This window comes from Lontra canadensis, unplaced genomic scaffold (genome assembly GCF_010015895.1).
Source record: "Lontra canadensis isolate GAN:19392208 unplaced genomic scaffold, GSC_riverotter_1.0 scaffold164, whole genome shotgun sequence".
Lineage (NCBI taxonomy): Eukaryota > Metazoa > Chordata > Mammalia > Carnivora > Mustelidae > Lontra > Lontra canadensis.
This window is the reverse complement of record NW_022631158.1, coordinates 217,296-238,610: the sequence shown is the minus strand read 5'-3', so window position 1 is coordinate 238,610 and position 21,315 is coordinate 217,296.

The window sequence follows — 21,315 nt, the reverse complement described above, 5'->3', positions numbered from 1 at the left end:
AATGTAGACAGTGCAGGTTTTCTCATGGGACAGTCATCAGGGTGAAACACAATATCATGGTGAGGGTGCTTGGTGCACAGTAGACACTCAACAAATGGCAGTTAGTATCCCGTGGCTTTGTCTCACTCCCTTGGACTCTTACACACTTTGTTCAAACTCTATCCAGTGTAGCGGACCCATTGTTTCATCATTTCCCAAAGCACAGCGTGAAGACATCCACAGTGACGTAACAGCCATTGTACAGGGCCGGGTTCTCCCTTTGTGCAAAAGGCAAATGAGATCCATTACACAGGCTGGTGTGGGGCAAAGGTGGTGTAAACAGGATACAAGTGGTAATTTGTGAATAGTTATGACACATTGCCTCAGGCAAATCCCCCAAGCTGAATTTACCGGCTTTTTGCTCAATGGGAAAAATACGTTACAGGTGACAAGTCAATTAAGACTCAGCCAATCTCCAAGAAAATTACTTCATGGCACAGACAAGGCAAAGAAATAAAGATGGGAAGCATAAAGCTTCATTGCTACTCCATTCAAAGTGCCTAGCTAACAGTCTAGAAATCCAACCGGCATCCTCGGCTCATGGGCTATTATTTCTGCCTGAAGTTACTCTTTTTTTTTTTTTTAAGATTTTATTTATTTATTTGAGAGAGAGACAGTGAGAGAGAGCATGAGCGAGGAGAAGGTCAGAGGGAGAAGCAGACACCCTGTGGAGCTGGGAGCCCGATGTGGGACTCGATCCCAGGACTCCGGGATCATGACCTGAGCCGAAGGCAGTCGTCCAACCAACTGAGCCACCCAGGCATCCCCTGAAGTTACTCTTTGTCGAGTTCATAATTCTGAGAAAGGTGTAAGTACAAGACAATATACCTCTTTTGAGTGAGAAGCTTAGACTCTGCCCAGGCCTTCAGGTTGATATGGACCAAAAGACTTAAAAAGATTTTAAGGCTGAAATCTGGGCAGAACGTGTTTTTATTTCCCCTTCTCTAACACTCAGATTACCAAGAAGCAAGGAAGCAGGTATCTAATTCTCTAATGAACTCCGAGACCCACGCAGTCCATCCCCCAATCTGTTCGTGAGCCTGCAGGATAACTGCCCAAGAAAGGCACCCAAGGAACGAAGTCGGTTCCTAGATAAGGAGGAAAGAACACTGGACCAGGAGGCAGAGAGCTGGTTTCTGTTTCCTGCGCTGGCCCAGATTACCAACAGTCCTTTGGAACTCCACTGGCTTTCTCTACAAGTGAGGAGGTTGGATGAGATACTCACTGAGCTCCCATGAGCTCCAAAACCATATGGCCCAATAGCAGCCTTCATGTCACATCCCAACAACCTTAAAAAACATTCTTCTGTCTAACTTCCTTCACAGCCTTCATCGGTACCTTCTCCCGGGCACACAGCTGAGCATCACAGGAGAAAGGAAGAAGGCAGTTGCGTCATAGGAAAAAGACATCCCTTTTCATATGAAAATACTAAACTTAAAAGATATGTGTAGCCCCCTGCTCACTGCAGCATTATTTACAATCGCCAGTTTATGTAAGCAACCTAAGTGTCCATTGACAGACGAATGGATAAAGAAGATGCAGCATAAATACATTCATAATGGAGTATTAGTAGGCCATAAAAAAAGAATGAAAGCTTGCCGTTTGTGACAATATGGATGAACCGAGACAGTATTATATTAAGTGAAACAAGTCAGACAAGGAAAGACAAATAACCATGATTTCGCTTATCTGTGGAATCTAAAAAACAACGAGGGAGGACAAACGGGTGGCTGCTGGAGGGGAGACGAGCTGGGGAATGGGTGAAACAGGTGAAAGGTATTAAGAGGTACAACTTCCCAGTTACAGAATAAATAAGTCACAGGGACAGAAAGTACATCATACAATACAGTCAATGATATCGTAATATACTTTGTATGGTGACGGATTGTAACTATTATAGTGGCAATCATTTCATAATGTATGTAAATGTCGAATATCTACTGTGCACCTGAAATTAATATAACATTGTGTCAATTATACTTCAACAAAACAAAAAAAGGCATTCTTTTCATGATGTTCCTACAAGCTCACAGCAAGAAGCACTCTGAACTACACAGTTGTGTTCCACAGTCCCCTGATCAAGAAGACAGAGAGTAGTGGGTGTTTCAGCGCTGTTAAAGCTCCTCCTGAAATCAAGACCATGCCCCGGGCTCGTGTGTTTCAAATGATACCTTCTGGGGATTATGGTAAAGATTATTTGCATTTTGAGCCAGAGAGATGCATTCAAACTGCCTCCCAAAATGATGGGTTGGGAGTTCCCATGTAAAGATACAGAGACCTTGGGGCACCTGGGTGGCTCAGTCCTTAAGCGTCTGTCTTTGGCTCAGGTCATGATCCCAGAGTCCTGGGATCGAGCCCAGCATCGGACTCCTTGCTCAGCGGAAAAGCCTGCTTTTCCCTCTCCCACACCACCTGCTTGTGTTCTCTCTCTCTCTCTCTCTCTCTGTCAAATAAATAAATAGATAAAATCTTAAAAAAAAAAAAAGTACAGAGACCTCATAGAAACCGTGACCTTGTCCTCCTAACCACAGGAGTCGCAACAGGAAGCTGGGATGCTTTCAGGAGGCAAGCAGGCACAGGCTCTGGCACCATCCATGGGCTTGCCGTCTCGGGGTGCCTCTTCTCTCTCCCCATCCACCCAGTTCTCTACTCTTACTCATGTTTGCTGCCTCACACGTTGAGTTTAAACCTGTTTCCCATTTTTTTAGACCAAATTCTCTCTCCCATCTCTCAATACCTCCATTCATCTTCTGGCCCCACCACTAACTACCTTTTCCTTTTGGCTTCCTGATTGCAAATGCCTGTGAAGAGAAATTTTATGATACTGCCACATTTTTTTAAAGCCAGGCCACACAGGAAAACACATGGCTGGCCAAACTATAACCAGACAGCCCAGAATCTAGTGCCCTCTCCTGGACCAATGCAATTGGACCAAATTGTAAAAACAGTTCCTGCCCATCAGAATGACTGTGTGGCATAGTCTTCCTGGAGCTGGGATCTAGACAGGTAGTCACTACTGCCCAGGCCTTTACAGAACAGACTTCTCTAAGAGGTAGCTCCCTGAGTCCAGAACCAAGCCTCTGTCCTTACTTTTTAGATCTTTTCCTATTAAAAAAAAAAATTAAAAACCTGGCCTGACGAACCATCTAAAAGTCATGTCTTGGGTGCCCTCTAGGTGTGATGCAGCAGACACAAGACCTGGCAACTGCCTCTAAACTCGTTTACTTTATTATCTCTCTTTTAGTATCTGAAAATGGGCCTTAATGACCTACCCCTGGAGATTATTTTGAAGGACACCTAAAAGAATGTTATAAAGCGACTCAGGAAATGCAGCTCATGTTAGTATAGTAGCATTCTCTTATTAGTACTACAAATGATAATAATAATAATCTTAAACCTCTTCTGTCTCTCTCTTTTTTTTTTTTTTAATGCCCAAGGAGGCTAAGTTGAGAAACTGACACCTACTTTGTGAGAAATGTGATCTTTTTACACCGCACTAGGGTTTTCATAAATCCTCGGCTACAACTCTATAATTTGTTTTACACCATCAACTCCCACATCATTCCTATATTATTTTAAAATCCAAGCAGCCACGCTGTAAATTTGAAGATACGGACTTTGAAGTCCTCCACTTTCCAGTCATCAGGGCCTCAAACATGTTAAGAAACCAGTCAGAACTGGCAGGGAAGACAGAGGAAAGCAGGAGAGAATTCAGGCCTTTTCTTTCTCTTTTTTTTTCTTTTTCTTTCTTTTTCCTTGAAAAGGAAAAGAACATTTCTACAGGAAGTCTGCACAGGAGAAAGAGTGGCATGTAAAAACCATGGGGGGAAGTCTGTGACTTAATCTAGCAATACCTGCCAAATATCTTAAGTCCTACTCTAAGTGTTAAAATTCAAGTCCATATCGTTTTATAAGATGTTTCCAGGAGACTTTTAAATTTCCCAGGTAGACTCAGGAACCTTTCGAGAGACTGGTGGTCAAAATATTCTGAAGCAGTCAAAGCCTTCAAGACTCACTTGGATTGTAGATGCCATTTGGGTGGAAGAGTCCTTCTCACCTCCGAGAGTTCACGAAGTCTGTCTGGGGATGCTTGCCCTGAAGGACCTTCAGCGTGTCTTTGTGCAGAGACAGCCCAGGCTCAGCCCAACCGTCCTGAGGCTGTTCCAGGAAATGCTGATTTTTATCTTAGAGTCACATCAAGGTTTGCCTCAGCATTCATTTTATTGTGTCTTGTTTTAATCTGAAAGATTTACAAAAATCCTAATAAATGCAAATGAAATCTAAAGTATTTAATAGTTTGTTGGAGAAGAAAAAAAACATTATCAAGATAACATCAGCTGTTTTGCCTCTTAAAAATACCAAACATCCAAAGCAATGTTGGAAGTCTCTACATGATCTACCTAATCTTCTGAACCTCCTCCTCTTATCATTTACCAAATTATCCCATCACGTAACACACATTCAGAATTATCTCACTGAGAAATTTCCATGTTCTCGGAAATCCAAGAAAGATGTAATTAGGCTTGCTGCACTCTCTATATTAAAGCAGGGACACCTTTTATTACCATGTTACGAGTGTGAGTTTATAAGCTCTCCAGAGACTTGAATTCTTGATGTCTGAACAGCCAGCTGCCTTTAGCACAGGCTGCTTGTCCAATGAAGAAAGTAGTCAGCTTTTCCACTCAATTCCCTCATGTTTTTTTTCTCATTAAAACATTTTTTTCAGTTTTATTGAAAAATAATTGACTTACATCTCTGCATAAATTTAACGTATATAAGATGGTTTGATTTACATATACTGTAAAATGATTACCACAATAGGTTCAGCTAACATACATCTTCTCCTGTAGGTACAATATAAAGAAAAAAGAAGAAAAGAAGGAAAATTTTCTCCTTGTGATCAGAACTCTTAGGATTTATTATTTTAACAACTTTCCATGTACCATATAGCAGTGTCAGCTGCACATTCCATCCCTGGTACTTGTTTATGTTATAATGGGAAGTTTACTTTTTTAAAAAAAGTTTATTTATTTACTCGACATAGAGAGATCACAAGCAGGTAGAGAGGCAGGCAGAGAGAGAGGGGGAAGCAGGGTCACTGATGCAGAGATCAGTCCCAGGACCCTGGGATCGTGACCTGAGTCGAAGGCAGAGGTTTAACCCACTGAGCCACCCGGGTGCCCCTGGAAGTTTGCATCTTTTGATCACCTTCCTCCAATTCTCCCCACCCACCTGCCCCCTCTGGTAACCACAAGCCTGATCTCTTTCTGTGAGTTTGGCTTGTAAGCTTGTCTGTTTGCTTTTATAGTCTACATATAAATGAGGCCATACAGTATTTGTCTTTCTCTGACTTATTTCACTTAGCATAATGTCTTTGAGGTCCAGCCATTGTGTCACCCGTGGTAGGATTTTCTCATTTTTTATGGCTAAATAATATTCTGTTGACTATATATACACCACAACTCCTTTATCCACCCATCAGTGGACACTAGGCTATTGCCATGTCCTGACTAGTTCATACTGCTGCTATGAACATGGGGGTTCAGATATCTCTCAGAGTTAGGGGGTCTGTTTCCTTTGGATATGTTCCCAGAAGTAGAATTGCTGGGCCATGGGGCAGTTCAATTTTTAGTTTTTTGAAGACCCGTATACTGTTTTTCATAAAAGCGTCACCAATGTACATGCCCCACAATGATGCACATGAACTCCTTTCTCTCCATGTCTGTGCCAGTATTTCTTTCTCTTGTCTTTTTGATGATGGCCATCGCAAGAGTGAGGAAATATCTCATTGTGGTTTTGATTTGCATTTCCTTGATGATTAGGGATACTGAGTATCTTTTCATGTATCTACTGGCTTTTTTGTATACCTTAATCGGAGAAATGTCTGATCAGGTCTTTTGCCCCTTTTTTTTTTTCAGTTCGGTTATTTGTTTTGTTTTGGTTTGTTTTTATTATTGAGTTCCCTGAGTACTTTATATATTTTAGATATTAACCCCTTATCCGATGTGGAGTTTGCAAATATTTTTTTTTCATTCTGTAGGTTGTCTTTTTACTGTGTTGACAGTTTCTTTTTCTGTGCAGAAGCTTTTTAATTTGATTTAGTCCCACTTGTTTATTTCTGATTTTGTCCCTTGTGCTCTGGGTGTCATATCCAAAATAACATTGCCAAAAGAAATTGAAGAAGTTGTAACTAAATGGACAGATATCCTGTGCTCATGGATAGGAAGACTCCATATTGAGAAGCTGTTAATACAATCAAAGTGACTTACAGATTCAATGCAATACCTATCAAAATTCCAACAGCTTTTTACAGAAATGGAAAAGCCAATCTTCAAATTCATATGGAATTGCAAGCAGATTTGAATAACTAAAATAATATGGAAAAAGAAAAAAAAAAGTTGGAGGATTCATTTCCTGATTGCAAAAGTAGTTGGAGGAGATGGGTGATTGTGAGTTATTTTTTAATGGTTTTGGAATTTCCATTCGACCTGATAAAAAAAGTTTTGGAGATGGTCTTGATGGTTGCACAACACTGTGAATGCAATTAATACCACTGAAATGTCCTCTTAAAAATGGTTAAAATGGCAAATCTCATGTTATATATATTTTACCACAATAAAAAGAAGTTAAAGGAAAATTTTAATGCTGCCACTAAACAAATTAACCAAGAAAACCAGTATCTCAGTATAATTAGATTTTTTTTAATTAGTCGTCAAAAGTTAGCATTCTGTTTTCTCTAAACCTCCTTTATACAAAACATTGAAAGGGTCACTTTTTACAAATTTTTATACTATGTCAAAATTCCTCCTAACACTGTTCTAGGATTTCAGTCCAGATTGAGGTTAAATGACCTCCTGCCAGTGTCTACTCAACTTTCAGCTGGCTTTTGTTTCCTCAATTATTTGTGTGCTATTTTGATGTATGTCAGCCACCAACTCGTCCCTACTCATTTAATAAAGCTAAATAAAAACATGACCACCTATCCATTCTTTTTGACATTTCTGCTCCTGTCCTTCCTCTTTTTCCAGCCACCAAAAAGGAAGCAGAAAGAGCAAAATGAGTTTGAAGTAAGTTCCCTTGTCACTGGAACCCCATGTGATTAACTGTTTGGCAATCATAATGTTTCCTGTTTTATATCAGGCCTCCGCGTCTCCATTTCAGCAAGAATTGCAAGCTGTTAGATTGTGCTTTAATTTGCTAGTAATTTAAATACATAAATACTACCTTCATGCAGAGAAACTCTGCTTCCTGTTACAGCATAGCATGTGTAAGCACAAAAAATCTAACTTTATCATAGAAATGTTATGCAATATTTAAATACAACATAGCAAGGACACTAATGTAGTTTGATTTTTGTTCTTATACATTTGTCAAATATATAAAACAGAAAATATCAGAAAGTATAAGAAAGAAAACTAAAACCATCAAAATCTCACTACCCAGAAGACAACAAAGCTGATATTTTTGGTATATTTATTTACAATTCTCTTCTGTACACATATGCACACAAATAATTTGGATCATAAAGGGTTTTATTTCATCATAAAAATCAAATATTAATTACACAAAGTTTGGAAAATATAAAATTAAAAGATAAAATTATTTTTATCATCATTTAGATGCAATAATTGTTACATTTTTGTTACATATGCTTCCAGATTTTTTTCTGTCTGTTAACAACTATTTCTGATTCTAGAAGACATAAATGCTAATTATCTAAACTTAGAAAATTTAGCAACTTAATAAGAAAACCTATCACTGGTGTATATCCTTCATGAAGTATTGATATAGTTATAGCATCAGATAAAATTATTTTAAGGTGATTCTACACAATCACTTAACAATACGATATTTTCTCAGGTCATCAAATATTCTGCTAAAGCATATATTTTAATGCTTACATAAAATTTCATAGTCTGTACCCATCATAATTTAATTATGCTGTTTTATGTTGTTTAATTGTCCTGTCTTCTGTTCAAATTATTAAGGGAGAGATTTTTCTGCACCCTTACCAAAAACCAGAAATTATTATTATATTTTTAAATGTTCACTAATTTCATAGATAAAAATGACGTTGTTGTTTTTCACTTTTAATTTACTCTGGTTTGATTATTAGTGATTACAAACTTTTTAAAATACCTCTATTGAATGTTTCAGTTCTTTTGTGAATTGCTATGTCAGTCTCATTTATCTGAGTGTATTTTTCTTACTGATTTATAGCTTTTTTTCTCTATGAAGTTATAAAAACTTTCTATTTTACAAAATTATAAAAATTTTACAAACTAGTTCTTTTAATTTTAAATGTAGAGGTATTTTTATATAGAAAGGTTTTTTTAATAAAATTAAATCTGCCATTTTTCCACTTAGTTCTCTTTTGTAGTTATTCTTAAGGAAGCTATCCCTGAGTTTCAGTTACTTAAATTTTCACCTATATTTTAGTTTTTAATAATTTTTGTTTTCTTACTCAAGTCTTAATAAATCTGTAATTCAGTGTGCTTTATTATTTGATATAGGCAATTGAGTTTCCTAGTTTTTCCAATTAACAAAAATAAGTTATTAAAATGTCTACACGTATTTGAAATGCTAGTTTTGCCATATACTAAATGTTTCTGGACTTTCTTTTCTGTTCCATTGATAGGTTTATCAGCACTGAATTGTTGGAATTATTATACAGATCATAATGAGTTGTTGGAATTATAAAGATCACAATGCCTCTCAGTTCGAGTGGCCTCTTTCTTTCATCTTCAAAAATATTTTTGCTAATGTTATGATTACTAAGTTTTAAAAAATCTTTATAGTCATTTTACATTAGTAGGAAAGTAACTATCATAATTTAATTGAAAAAATTCCCCCAAAGAATAATACAAAACTTTTAGCCAGTTTTATTACCTTGAATAAGATACTCATAGCTCAACTTTCTACATGGTGTTTGGGACCTCCTTCTGTGATGTTATTTAGATCCAAACAAAAAGAGACTTTTACCACTTTCCAGAAAACCACTCTAACACTAGCCAGAAGAGCAGCCCAGTTAATTACGCATTTATGATTATACACATGAACAAACATGCATGCTTCTGACTTTGACTTGTACTTATGTGTGGATGAGATTGAACAGCTGAGGAAGCAGTGGTTCTCTTAAGATCCTCAGCGGCAATTTCCAGATTCTGGTAAAAGAATAAAATGTGGCATCCTTCAAGAATCACAATTTTTATGGTGATGGCAAACAAGTTGGGGGCTATACATTGTATGAAATGTGAAGTTTTGCTTCATGGTCCACTTGGCATTTTCATGCAAGGCTACTCTTTCTTTAGGTTCTTGAGGAGCTGCACACCATCTCCTCTTGGCAAAGAAGAACCAGGCTCTAGAAAGCATTGCCTTAAGTAAGTTAATCTGATAAGAAACCCTCAGAAATTGGGGGAGTGGGGGTGTGAAACTACCATTATCCTGTACAGGAAGTTTTCTTATCAGCTGTTTCTGAGTTATTTACATCATTATTCTTTAAGGTTTCCTTTTCAAAAAGGGCAAATTGTTTGCAGACAGATTCAGGAAGTGGGAAATCTGTTTAAGCTGCTAAATTTGAGTCTACCTTCTTTTCCCCCCCAACCTTTTTATAGGCAGCTAAGGTTCTGTTAGTTGCCTTCTTAAAGGTGAGTTTACTGCTCTACGAATAGTTGATTTCTGAAAAATCAATTGTGTTGCCAAATTTTCCAAAATGAATGATAAGGTCAATAACACTTACAGGGCATTAGAGAGAAATAAGTCTTCACATTCTTTTAGAATCTATTACCCACTGTGTGTCCACCACCCCAATCCTCCCCTTCTCTTTCCCTTAACTACAGACAAAAAGGCATTTCATTCCTTGAGATCCATACATTTTGCCTGTATATAAAGGAAAGGAGCCTCTCCTTCAGGGTCTACTACAATCTATAATTTTGATCCATTTGTTCGTGTATCCAATCATTAAATATCTATTAAATATTACATTACACTAGATACTATAATAATCTTTGATTTGGGATACTTTAATATGCTAATATGGGGTATACAATCAGAGTTTAAGGAGAAAGCAGAGAAACAAAAATACATTTTAATATACCCCCTATGATCATTTATCACTGTCAGCCTTTATCACTTGACCTTCTCTTATTTGTCTGACTTTCAAAAAGTGAAAATATATTAACTGTTAGATTCAGCAAGTACATTTTCTACTGCTGGCCTCTGTAGTGTTTACCTATTGAAGACTACATTTTCAAGGCACTGTTGTATCTCCTGGCCTGTTCACCACCCATCAGCCTAATGAAAAATATCTGACTCAGGATATAAGACGTTATATCAAAAAGAACAGTTGATAATTATGTTTCTAGAATCTATGCTAACAGGTATGTTAAAAGGCATTCTTCATAAAGGAAGAAAAAGATAACAGATGGGAACTTCGGTCCCCCAAAGGAAAGAACTGCTGTGAAAATGATAAATATATGTTGCACATAAAAAGTTTTTTAGAGTTTTTTTGGTAACTTTAAAATTTCCATTAAAGGTCAGTGACCTTTAATGGCAGCATGTTTGTGGGTCTGACCATATGTAGAAGTGAAGTGAATGATTAAAATAACACCAAGGATGAGAAAAGGAAGTACACTGTAGGAAGGGTTATATACTGTAACTAAGAGGAGATGAAACAAATAGAAAACAAACAGAAAAATTTAAGCACATCAGTATGAAAAGTTACAACTGATGACATTAACTAAATTACCTGGGCCTGCATCCACATCACCTCCCCATTCCCACCTCCCTCCTGCTAACCACAGGGTCACTTAAGAGGACCAGGGCATGGAAATGTAGAGGTCCATCTTCTAGCTCCTCCTGCTCACATCTTCTGGTCATCCCACTGCAACTCAACTTTTGGCTCATCCCCTTCCTTCTACTCTTGGAGACTATCCCCAGGGAGTCTGTGTCCCAATAGTCTGATGGGAGACCTAAGAAGACCATCAGATGTGAAGATAAATGGCTGCAACCTCAGGGATGCTGATAATAGAGGAATCACTGGATGTGACATGGCCAGGAGTTGGGGCATATTTCTGGGTATTTTCCAAAAGACTTTATCCAGGTAGTTCATGAATACAGAAAAGACAACCTAGGCTTCTCATTAAATAACTGATGAATGATTTCAATAGACATCCCTTCAAATAATACATAAAAATGAACAGAAATCATATGAAAACATGCATAACATCATTAGTGACCCAGGAAATGCACATCAAAAATCACAGGAAGATACTACTTCATATCTACAAGTATGGTGATAATGATGATAAAAAGCCTGATCTGTACAAATGCTAGTAAAGATGTGGAGAAGTTGTCATACTTTGATGTTGGAAATGTAAATGGTGCAGTGATTTGGGGAAAAAAATTGGGGGCAAATGTTTATAGCAGCAATGGCCATGGTCGCCAAACTGTGGAAAGAACCAAGATGCCCTTCAACGGACGAATGGATAAGGAAGATGTGGTCCATATACATTATGGAGTATTATGCCTTCAACAGAAAGGATGAATACCCAACTTTTGTAGCAACATGGATGGGACTGGAAGAGATTATGCTGAGTGAAATAAGTCAAGCAGAGAGAGTCAATTATCATATGGTTTCACTTATTTGTGGAGCATAACAAATAACGTGGAAGACAAGGGGAGTTAGAGAGGAGAAGGGAGTTGGGGGAAATTGGAAGGGGAGGTGAACCATGAGAGACTATGGACTCTGAAAAACAATCTGAGGGGTTTGAAGCGGCAGGGGGTGGGAGGTTGGGGGACCCAGGTGGTGGGTATTAGAGAGGGCACGGATTGCATGGAGCACTGGGTGTGGTGCAAAAACAAGGAATACTGTTATGCTGAAAATAAAAAAAATAAAATAAAATACTTCAATAATGACAAAAAAATGGGGGGCAGTTTCTCAAAAGTTAAATATAGAGTTACCATACACAATAGGCAATTCCACTCCTAGATACATGCCCAAGAAAATGAAAATACATATCTACACACAAATGTATATAGAAATGTTCATAGCACTTTTATTCCTGACAGCCAAAAAGTAGAAACAATCTAAATGTCCATTAACTGATGAATGTACAAATAAAGTGTGCTAAATCCATATAGCACAATAACAAAATACTATTTGACCACACAAAAGAATAAAATATTGACACATGCTAACACATGGATGAGGCTAACACATGGATGAGGCTTGAAAACATTATGTTAAGTGAAAGAAGCCAGTCACAGAAGGCTATGTATTACAGGATTCCTTTTACATGATATGTCTAGACTAGGCAAGTCCATAGAAACAAAACTTGGATTAGCACTTGCCAGGGATTTGGTGGGAGGAAGAATGGAAGATGGTTTTTAATGGACACAGGCTCCTCTTTGGGTGATAAAAACATACTAGATTTAGATAGCAGTCATAGTGCACAGACTTTTTAATTTATTAAAAAGCCACCGAATTGTGTGCTCTAAAAAGTTGAATTTTATTGTATGTGAATTGTATCCCAATAAAGCTATTATAAAAAAAGAAACACGTAGACAATATAGATTTTATAGGCATAGACTGCAAGACAGCTACTTTCCATATAGTTAACCAAATAGATGACAAGATGAAGTCTACAAAAAAAGAAAAGAATAAAAATTCTGGAGGTAAAAAGTAAAAATTAACTACAACTAATACCTCCTAGATGAGTGAAACAATATTTAAGCACAGCAGAAGAAAGGATTAGTGAACTGAGACATATATCAACTGAAAATATCCAGATAAACCCAACAAGAAAAAAAGGATAGAAAATTCAGAAGTGAGGAAAAGAGAAATCTGGAATATGGTACAAAATTCAAAAATAGTATTTAATTGGAACCCCAGAAAAAAAGAGTAAAGGGGGAAATGGGAAAGAAGTAATATAAGAAGAGATATTGACCAAAAAAGTTTGTAATGACAAAAGGCAGTGAACATTATGTTGAAGAATTTCTACAAATCCTAAGCAAGATAAAGACGAAGAAAACCACATTTTGGCCAATCAGAGTGAAACTTCTAAAAGAAAAAGCAAAGAAAAAAATTAAAGCATCTGGAAAAATAAAGATACATTACCTTCAAAGGAACACTGAGATAAATAACTGAACCTGACTTTTATAAATGAATTATGGAAGCCAGAAGAAAACAGATTGGTATATCAAAAGTGCTAGAAAAACAGCAGCCAGATTTTCAGGTAGCCAAGGTAACGGATGTAGCATAAATCTGAATCTCTTACTATATCCTCCAAAAGAAAAGTAATTAGGATAATTATTATAATAAAAAATAGAATAATGGCACACAGAGAAGTCCAACTTCAAGGCTCCCATAACTAGGAAAACGCACACCAAATCCAACGAGCTATCTCTCAAACTGCTACTACAAGCCTTCCCTAAGAGCAAATACAGCTCAAAACAAAACAAAACAACAAAAACTACATAAGCAAGAAGAATGGAAATGTCATCAGACCTGAGAGGAATGTAAATAAACCTTCATAAAGAGAATACCCTTGCTAGGTGTGAAAAAATAGAAAACTATACTCAAAGATAAGCTTACTAACTACAGGGAAAGGATTCAAAAAGTTGGTGTGAGACAATGTTGAAATAATAACACTTTGCATAAGAAAAGGGTAAAAAGAAAAGGGGGAAGCCCTGAGGGGTTCTGATAGAGGGGGAAAAGCAAGAAGAGGAAATAAAAGATTTCACAGGACAAAAGAAATCAAGCAAATTAACCCTGAAGGACACACCATACTTCCCAATGAAACAAAGCTCCATAAAGCAAAGGCTATCCGTGGACAGCTATATTTCACCACACTAATGGAAGAGGATGGTCTTAAAGAGTGACTGCGATAAAACACCCCAAACTACCTGCCCTCTCCACAGAAACACTAACAAACAGTTTTCATCTACCGAAAGTTATTATAAAAATAAAACATGCAAGGGGAATAATTCAACTAATGAAAATGTCCACACCTCTAAAGACAAAACAAAACAACAAGGAAAGGTGATGAAAATGGAAAGACAATCCTCCAAAATGAATTAAAATACCAAAAGCAAGTATTTGGGGAGATGGGAGAAAAATACTCTGCATGAGAAATTTTAAAAGTTAGAACAGCCATGGATACACACACACACACACACATAAAAGGTAGAAATGAAATGAGTCAATTGAAATAAGAGAAAAATACAGAAGAAAAAGCCAAAATTATTTCAGGAAAAAACATCAATTAAAAACTTAATTGAGGAAGAAGGGACTAACCTGAAAGCTATTAAGGAGCATTAAAGGCAAGAATGGAAATATGGGAAACAAAAAGATTTTGAAAGATTTAGGGAGAATGTGACTAAAAGAAGAGAAACAAAGAGGACAAAATTGACATAAAATTGGAGATCCAGAAAAAGGTTGTTTTAGAAAACAGATCAAAATTACTATTTAAAGTCTAATCGAAGAGGGGCACCTGGATGGCTCCATCAGTCAAGCATACACTTCTTTTTTTTTTTTTTTAATTTAAATTCAATTAGCCAACATATAGTACATCATTAGTTTGGAGATGCAGTGTTCAATAATTTATCAGTTGCGTATAACACCCAGTGCTCTGACTCCTGATTTCAGGTTCATGGGATTGAGCCCTGTGCTGGGCTTCCTGCTAGGTGTGGAACCTCCTTAATATTCCCTCTCTCCTGTCCCCTCTGCCCCTCCCCCCTCATTCTCTGTCTCTCAAACAAATAAATGTCTAAACCAAGAGAGTTTTCCATAAATAAAAGAGGACTTGAAACTTGCCCACAAGGTACAAGGGAGTCACCACAATGATCAGCTCTGAGACTTATCTTGGGGAAACTATGAGACTTTAAAGATAGAAGAATGTCTTTGGGATTTCCAGGCCAAAAAAAAAAAAGTGAATTTATAAGAATAAGAGAATTAGACTTTAATTAAAATTTGGTAAAATAATATACAAAGTAGGTAAATATGGAACAGTATTTCAAAACACTCAACTAAAGAAAGTCTAAACTGTACATCCAGTCACACTGTCTCTGAGTATCAAGGTTATAGAAGAATAGTTTTAAACATGTAGGAACTTGAGGAACTTAAGCTCATTATCCCTTCTTGAAGAATCTAGAAAATAAACTACACCCAGTCCAAGAGACTACTAGGGAACTAGAAAACTATGGAACTAGAAAAAAGATGGCTGGTGAGATTTGAATGTAATGAAGTACAGATGTGATATTAAAACAAAATTGAAAACGAGGATGGAAAAATAATAAACCATATCTTTTTTTTTTAAAGATTTTTATTTATTTATTTATTTGATAGACAGAGATCACAAGTGGGCAGAGAGGCAGGCAGAGAGAAAGGAGGAAGCAGGTTCCCTGCTGAGCAGAGACCCCGATGCGGGGCTCGATCCCAGTACCCTGGGATCATGACCTGAGCCGAAGGCAGAGGCTTTAACCCACTGAGCCACCCAGGCGCCCCAATAAACCATATCTTAACATGGTATATGCCTTATCTTTTGTTTTTTTATGTTCTGAAAAATTTGAAATTAGGCAAGTCATAAAGCAAAAGAAATTAAAAAGCAATAGGTATAAGCACAAAGATACCTAATACAACAAAAATACAAACTTTCCTAAATACCAACAAATTTATAAAGCATTTTTAAACTATCATATAGAGAAAGGAACATGACAGACATAATGCCCACAATAATTATAACATAAAATAACATGACGCAAATGAAATAAACTTAACTGACCTATTAAAGGAAGATTTTTAATCATAAAAACCCAATTATTTGCTATATATACAAGATATGCCCCAAACAGGTTGATTCTGAAAGGCTCAAATTAAAGAGATGAGCAAAGGTATACTAAGCTAATAGAAACAACAGAAAAACAAGTGTAGCATTACTGATACCAAAGCAGAATTTGAACCAATATCATTGAAACATAACAAGGAATGACACGTTTTTATAATAAAGGACAAGATTCCCAATGTAGGTAGAAGGATTATGAATATGTATACCAAACACTAGCAGCCAATTATACGAAGGAAAAACTTAGATGTAAGGAATCACAGAAACAAGATAATAGGAAGCTTTAACACACGACTCTCAGCACGAGACAAATTAAGGAGACAAGAATTAAGATTATAGAGAATCTAATGATGTAACCAATAAGTAGACCACATGGATATAAGTAAATACACATATTATATAAAATAATAAATATATATATATATCAGAATGTCTACCCTAATAATGAAGAATTCAGTTTCTTTTAAAGTGAACATCCACAAACACTGCTCACATACAAGGTCACAAATAAAACATTAGTAAGTTCCTAATTTAGAAATATCATGATCAACACTATCTGATCACAGTACAGCAAAACCAGGAATTAACAGAACTCCTTAAGTTGCCTTCCTAACTGTTGATTTAAAAACTTCTATTAAACAACTCTTGAATGAAAGTGAAAACACATGCTGAAGTTAGAATCTGTAGGATCTACGTTAAGCAGTGATGAAAAAAAGTCTATAATTTTAAATATACTTATCAATATAAATGAAAGAACAAAAAATAAACTAAATTCTCAGCTCAAGTTAGAAAACAAACAGCAAAATGAACCAAACACACACACACACACAAAGAGAAAGAAAAAGAGAAGGAAAAAATAAAAATAAAAGTGGAATTAATAAGTTGGATACTAGAAAAAATTTAATTATAAATTAAATATCAAAATACTTTGTTTTAGAACTTAACGAAATAGGCAAATCACCTAATTTAATCAGAAAAGAATAAAAGGATAACACATAACATGAGAAATGATGTGAGGGAAATACCATAGAAATGGCAAAAATAAGAAGAAATGTAAGAAAAAAATAAATCTACAATCATTCTTGAAGATTGTAATATACTTCTTTTAGTTAAGTGAGGTAAAAAGCTGACCAAAAATGAGTAGAGGAGTAAAGTATTTGAAAGTGTAATTAATGAACTTAACCAAATTGACATTAATAGAATCCTGCATCCAACATCTGCATAAAACACATTGTTCTCTAGTGCAAACTGAACATTTACAAAAATTGACCGTATGCTGAGCTATAAACTAAGTCTCAAAATTTCTAAAGTATTGAAATCATACATGGTGTATCTTCTGACAACACTGGAACTACATTAGAATTAAACACAAAAAAATAACTGAAAAAGCCCCCAAATGTTTGTAAATTAGGCAATCTATTCCTATTTAACCCTTGGGCCAAAATAGAAATCCTAAAGGATATTTAAAAATATTTTTAACTGAATGAAAACAAAAACATAAAAAATCACATTTTATGGAATGAAGTTAGAGTGAAGCTTGGGGGAAATTTAGTAAGTTTTTAAATACATTCAGAAGAGGAAAATGCCTGATTTAAGTATCAATCTGAGGAAGCTGGGAGAAAAAAAGAGAAAATTAAACAAAAACCTATTTAAAGAAGAAAAGAGCACAAGTCACTGAAATAAGAAAGAAAAGGTACATTTGAGGAAAATCAAGATCAAACTTAATGTAAAAATAATAATAAAATTCATAAACCTTTAGCAAGACTGATCAAGGAAAACAAAAGGGATAAATTCCCCATATGAGAAATGAAAAGGTGGATATACTACAAGTTCTATAAGCTTTACAGACATTTAAAAATAATAATCAAAAGCTTCTGCACAGCAAAGGAAACAGTCAAGAAAACAAAGAGGCAACCCATGGAATGGGAGAAGATATTTGCAAATGGCAGTACAGACAAAAGATTGATATCCAGGATCTATAAAGAACTCCTCAAACTCAACACACACAAAACAGATAATCATATCAAAAAATGGGCAGCAGATATGAACAGACACTTCTCCAATGAAGACATACAAATGGCTATCAGACACATGAAAAAATGTTCATCATCACTAGCCATCAGGGAGATTTAAATTAAAACCACATTGAGATATTACCTTACACCAGTTAGAATGGCCAAAATTAGCAAGACAGGAAACAACATGTGTTGGAGGGGATGTGGAGAAAGGGGAACCCTCTTACACTGTTGGTGGGAATGCAAGTTGGTGCAGCCGCTTTGGAGAACAGTGTGGAGATTCCTCAAGAAATTAAAAAATAGAACTTCACTATGACCCTGCAATTGCACTACTGGGTATTTACCCCAAAGATATAGATGTAGTGAAAAGAAGGGCCATCTGTACCCCAATGTTTATAGCAGCAATGGCCACGGTTGCCAAACTGTGGAAAGAACCAAGATGCCCTTCAGCGGACGAATGGATAAGGAAGATGCGGTCCATATACACTATGGAGTATTATGCCTCCATCAGAAAGGATGAATACCCAACTTTTGTAGCAACATGGACGGGACTGGAAGAGATTATGCTGAGTGAAATAAGTCAAGCAGAGAGAGTCAATTATCATATGGTTTCACTTATTTGTGGAGCATAACAAATAGCATGGAGGACATGGGGAGTTAGGAGAAGGCAGTTGGGGGAAATTGGAAGGGGAGGTGAACAATGAGACACTATGGACTCTGAAAAACAATCTGAAGGGTTTGAAGAGGTGGGGGAGTGGGAGGTTGGGGGAACCAGGTGGTGGGTATTAGAGAGGGCACAGATTGCATGGAGCACTGGGTGTGGTACAAAAACAATGAATACTGTTATGCTGAAAATAAATTTAAAAAATGATATAAAAAATAATAATAAAGGAATATTAGCAATAACTCTATGCTAATAAATTTGGAACGTGAGACAAGATAGGTAAAATGCTTGAAAAATGTGACTTTGTACTCACAAAGAGAACTTCTGGACCATATGGCCTGCTCGTGAATTCTTCCAAGCATTAAAGGGAAAACGTAGTATTACTTTGATTGCATATTAAAAACAATAGGTTCCTCCCTCCTACACTATTGGTGGGAATGCAAGCTGATGCAACCACTTTGGAAAACAGCGTGGAGGTTCCTCAAAAAGTTGAAAATAGAGCTACCCTATGACACAGCAATCACACTACTGGGTATTTACCCTAAAGATACAAATGTAGTGATCTGAAGGGGCATGTGCACCCGAATGTTTATAGCAGCAATGTCCACAATAGCCAAACTATGGAAAGAACCTAGATGTCCATGAACAGACGAATGGATAAAGAAGATGTGGTATATATATACAATGGAATACTATGCAGCCATCAAAAGAAAAGAGATCTTGCCATTTGAGATGACATGGATGAAACTAGAAGGTATTATGCTTAGCGAAATAAGTCAATCAGAGAAAGACAATTATCATATGATCTCCCTGATATGTGGAAGTTGAGAGGCAACGTGGGGGGTTTGGGGGGTAGGAAAGGAATAAATGAAACAAGAAGGGATAGGGAGGGAGACAAACCATAAGAGATTCTTAATCTCACAAAACAAACTGAGGGTTGCTATGGGGAGGGCAGTAGGGAGAGGGTGGTTGGGTTATGGACATTGGGGAAAGTATGTGCTATGGTAAGTGCTATGAAGTGTAAACCTGGCGATTTACACACCTGTACCCCTGGGGCTAATAATACATTATATGTTAATAAAATTAAATAAATAAATAAATAAATAAATAAATAAATATTTTTTTAAAGAAAAAAAAATTAGGTTCCTGAAAAAGAAAAACAAAATATACCTACCAACTTATTCTATGGTTTCTTGATACCAAATCTAGACAAGAACCTTACAAGAAAAAAAACCTCAATTATAGGATAGGCCAGTAGCTTTTATAAATGTAGATGTAAAATACCCTATGAATAATTTAACAGTCAAACCTAAAAATATAGAAAAGGAAAATGCATCTTGACAAAGTTTAATTTATTTTGGGACACTAACACTAACCAAACTTCTGAAAATGAATCAATACTATTCATCAGAATAAAGGAGACAAATCATATTATTTTCTCAGTGGTTGAAGAAATGCACTTAATAAAATGTAAAACCTATGCATAATTAAATTTTTGGCACCCCTAGAAATGACAAAAAGTAATCTCTGTATTCAGTGCAGAGCTTGAACTCACAACCCCGAGATCAAGAGCCATATATGCTCCACTGACTGAGCCAGCCAGGCACCCCAGTACAAAAATTATGAACAATAAAATAACCATCAACAAATTGACATTCATTAAAATTAAGTACTTCTGTTTTCCAAAAGACAACAACAATGGTGTAAAAAGGAGACACACGTTGGGAGACTTTTGAATACATGTATCTCATAAAGGACTTGTACCTAGAGTATATTTTTAAGTGCTAGTAATCAATACGGAAAAGATGATCAACCCAAAAGAAAACAGGCTATGAACTTGAAGAGATACTTCACAAAAGAATACCAAAGAGCTAAAAAGTATGTAAAATGATGTTCACCATCATTAATCACCAGAAAAATGAAATTAAAACCGCAGTGAGATGCTACTACATACCCACTAGAAGGACCACAGTCTTACAAAAATGGCAGTCCAAATGGTGGTCAGGATATACACTACCTAGAAATCTTAAACACTTCTGATGATAGTATAAATTCACAGATTCTTCAGAAAATTGTTTAGCAGTGTTTCTTAAAGTATCCCCTATGACCAAGGAATTGTACTTTAAAGCATATGCTCTATGGAAAGGTTTTCATATATGCCACAAGAGACATGTGTAAGAATGTTCACAGCAGTGTTAATCACCCCAAACTAGAAACAACCCAAATGTTAATTAGCAGTAATAAGTAATAATACTTTTTGTGGTATGTGTGTGTGTATGTATACATATGTGTGTGTGTGTGTGTGTATACACACACACACATATGGAATATTATGGAATGGAATAAAATGGAATATTATACAGCAGTGAAAACAAACTGTTGCCATGTGCCACAGTATGAGTGAGACTCACAGGCACGAGGTTGAGTTAAAGGAGCCACACAAAAAAGAAGACATCCTTTATGATTTCATTAATCTAAATTTCAAAACCATCGAATCTAATCTACAGCAGAAGAACTCAAAATACTGCTATCATTAAGGAAGGCATACATAATGACAAAAGGGACATGGCAGGATGGGCTTTTTGAGGTACTAGAAATATTCTAATTCTTGATTTGAGTAGTAGTTATACTAGTATGTTCACTTTGTAAAAATCTGTAGAGATCTATAGTTAACAATTTGTGTAAAAATATAAATACATAAATTTATACAGTCCAAATATCTATAATTATATATGTGTATTAATGTATGTATGTA